Below are 3,890 nucleotides of genomic sequence, written 5' to 3' on the forward strand. Positions count from 1 at the left end.
ATATTGATTGATATGCATACTTGATCCATATAAATGGATATGATTCTGGTATGATTTTAATTGAAGAAATTAATATATTGTATCGATGTTTTACAAGTACTTAATATATTCTATATATAATCCCTTTTCATATTTCTCGGCGGGGAAATTAAGATTTTCAAGCAAATTTCATTCTTATGAATACTTTTTATTACTGGAATTTTTTGCTTTTTATTTTTTATTTTTTTAACTAATTGTTTGAGTATTTCTGTTGTGTTAATTTACTCTCAATGGTAATTTTTTTAGAGTTATGGTTCAATTTTATCCCTGTACTTATTTTTTAGGAGTACTGGGTATCGTATACTCTTAAGTGTGATAATTTTACTCTTAAATTATTTTTTCAAGGAGTAAAAAAACCTTCTGATGGTCAACTATTAAGTTTTTCATTTTCTGTTGTTATGGTACGTGCATTGGGCCCATGTATAATGACATGTAAGATTTTAACCACATCTTTTAGCACTAATTTGTCTCTAAACTCTTTTCTTAGGAGTGTTGAATAATCTAAAGTCTTTTTCTATGAGTGCACCTTAATGTCTTATTAAAATAAAATTTAATAAATATTATTAAAATATTAAGTATTTTATTTAAAACATTACACCAACCAATTTAATATTTTTTATATTTTGTAATTTTGTAGTACATTAATGATTGATATGCATACTTGATCCATATAAATGGAATGAACTTCCAAATTAATGAAAGAATTTTTCTTCTCATCTCTCCATTTTTCTATTGTTAAATAACTTTTTTTGTAGTACATTAATGGAATAAGCAATATCTTTTAAATTAACATTTTTGTTTGCATATTGTTGGTCTTGATTTGTTATATTTCTGATTTTAATTCTAACATTGCAATGTACAAAAAGTGTTAAATTTGGGTAATGTAATATGTTGGAGGGAGATCATTAGTTGACTAAAAAAATCACAAAAAATGACCTAAAAATTTTAGGAACTTAACCAATATTAAAAATATAAATAAGTTCTAACATGCACAAAAGGCGTAACAATTTTGGCACTGTAACATCCCAATTTTTATATAATAAAGAAATTGTGGAATTTAGGTTTTGAGGAAAAAAATGATAATAATAGGAATTTATATTATTTGAGGTTATTTAGAAATAATATTATGGTTAGGTATTTAATTATGAATTTAAAAATTTAAATTTAAAACCACATAAGCAATATTTAGTTAAGATATAATATATAAATAATTTTTTTTATGTGTGTGTTAAAAAAAAGAGAAGGCAGAAGGAACAAAAAAAAAAGGGGGGTGGAAGGTTGTTGTTTCTAAGTCCCACATTGGTTAGATGAGGGAAGAGAAGAGGTGCCTTCATGTATAAAAAGGAGGGGGTGTGTGCATTAGGAAGCATGAGAGGCTAAGATGCAATTTAGAGGAAATTGCCACTTTTGGCCCAAAGGTTTGAATAATTAAATTCAAACCTATAGTTTTTTTTAATATAATTTTGGGACTCACAATCCCATTTTTATATTATTTTTCTCTCTTCCTCTCACGTTGCTCGGCGTTTTCTTGCAAGGGGGGATTATTTTCTTTTTCTTCAGGTATGTTCTGACTTTCCTGTTTAGATTAGCATTTAAAAATTTATTTAATTACAAAATTAATTTTATAGTTATTTTCTAAATAATATTAGCTTTCTAGTGATATGATTATTTTGTAGGATAGAGTAAATATTTTGATTGGGATTTTTCTATAGGATAATTAATCTGATGATATGATGGATTAAAAATATAGGTTAAAACTCTTAGGAATATAATAAATATTATAGAATATTTTCTTGAGGTTGAAACTCATGTTTAAAAATTTTTGAGTTAAAATCTAGATCTATATGGTTGAATTTATGTGGAATTGAGATGTAGGGATAAACCTATGATTATTAAATATTTATTTAAATATGAATAGGTATTTTTGAGGTTATAGAAAGGTGATTTGAGGCTTCAGGATAATTTTAAAATTTAATTTATTTTTGGATGAATTTTTAGAATATAGAAGGATGAAATTGTGATACTAGAAGTGATTTGAGGATAAAAAAAATTAGTTTATTAGGGTAGGAGAATTTTAGAAAAGAATTTGGGAAGTTAAATAAGGCATAAATCTTAAATTAGTGTTAATATGGATTATAGATCTAAGACTTTCTAACTCTTTAAATTAGAGTTATTTATTTTAATGTAAAATTAATATATAGTATTGTGAAATAATTATGTAGATTATATTGACAAAGATAGTGGTGAAAAAGGAGTTGTGAAGGGGAACTTGTTATTCAAGACACAAGGTAACCATTATTAATGTGTTGTGATGGGTGTGTTTGTGAATGGTTATGTGTTGTTTTGTTGTTTGGAAAATTATGAATTATTGAAAATAAATACTGTTATATACTTCCGTGAAATCATTGCCAAGTAGGTTAAAAATTTATTTTTTGTTTATCATGATGAGATATTATTTTGAATATATTTCTGTTTGGATATTTGAATGATGCATGACTTGTCAGGGTATTTTAATGTATGGTGTTAATGGGAATTTCTGTTCGGTTAATTATTACCACGTGGTAAGCCCTCATTGGACCCAATGAGTGGCGTGTGCTTGGTCCAACTCACCTTTGGCCAGGTGATTTGGCGTTCGAGCATGGCGAAAGGAGGATATAAGGTGCAGTCATGCGAATTAAATACTTGTTCGGTTTGTTTGAAAATATTGTTCGGTTAAATGTTTTGTGTGTCCACTTAGCAATCGCATGATTAGTTACAATCGCATGCATCATTACATATTAATTTTTGGTTACTGGGACTTTTAAGTCTCATTCCCCGTGGTTAATATTTTTACAGGAGCGAGTCCGGCCGAGAAAGCACCAGAGGTGTAACTATGGTGTATGAAACACCATCTTTTACGTTGCCTCTTATTTTGGATTATACAATGTATCTTATGCCAACTTAGGACATATCTTCTTTGTGAAGCATGTAAACTCTAATCCTTTTTATTAAAAGTATTTATTTGACCAAGAGGATTATGTTTGTTTCTCTTGATTCATGACCTAATTTAAATATCATGCCATGAGGATCCTGACTGTCCCTCATGGTTCTAATTGCTTTTTTTGAGATATTTTAAGACCTGTGGTATATTGTTTGGATGTATCATGGTAAGAAAATTTTCTACCATGATAATGGTTTTAATAATTTGTGAAAAATCGGTTTGTATTTTTGAGGGTGTTACATATTGGTATCAGAGCATCATGTTTCGAGCCTCTATTTTAGTAACACTTATTTAAACTTTTGTTTGAAACTATTATTTGTGTGAATTTAATATGTATTTATTATGTATGGTGCATTACATATAGTCGGTTGGCAATATACATTGTTATGGTGCTTCTCATTGTATGGCCATTATATAGCTAGGCTAATTTTATTATTTATATCTTGTATCCTTTAGGAGGGGAGAGAAAATACCTGTTACTTGCGGTAACTCAGGATTCCAACATGAGCACCTGCCACCGCCACTGCCAAACGAGGAGCCTGACTTGGCGGAATTGAGAATGCTTGTAAAAACATTAACAGACAAGGTTCAAGGATACGAACAAGAGTTGACGAAGCTAAAGAGGCAAAAGGTAACTGAAACTGGAGATAGGGCTCATGTTGAGAGTCATGTGGGGGAAGGCAGTTCCTCACATCCTGCCACTCCGAGAGATCATGAGTCTAGAAGGAAGAAAATTAGGCAGGAGGAACAGAGAGCCCCACCGACCATTACTGATGTGTGGGAAACTGTTAGGAAATTTAACCCTCCTACGTTTGATGGTAACCTTAAACCATATGTGGTAGAGAATGGGTGAAGAGACTCGAATCCATCT

General features: G+C 29.8%; 1 long non-coding RNA gene across 1 annotated transcript; it reads left to right on the plus strand.

Annotated features, from left to right (window-relative positions):
- Positions 1-1,411: 1,411 nt before the first annotated feature.
- On the plus strand, positions 1,412-2,999 carry LOC129315352 (uncharacterized). Its single transcript, XR_008594459.1, has 3 exons — positions 1,412-1,599; positions 2,262-2,327; positions 2,875-2,999. It is a non-coding gene; the product is annotated as an uncharacterized LOC129315352 (long non-coding RNA).
- Positions 3,000-3,890: the final 891 nt, after the last annotated feature.

The sequence above is a fragment of the Prosopis cineraria genome, unplaced genomic scaffold, assembly GCF_029017545.1.
Source record: "Prosopis cineraria cultivar Desert tree isolate PC_DT_omini unplaced genomic scaffold, ASM2901754v1 PC7, whole genome shotgun sequence".
NCBI lineage: Eukaryota > Viridiplantae > Streptophyta > Magnoliopsida > Fabales > Fabaceae > Prosopis > Prosopis cineraria.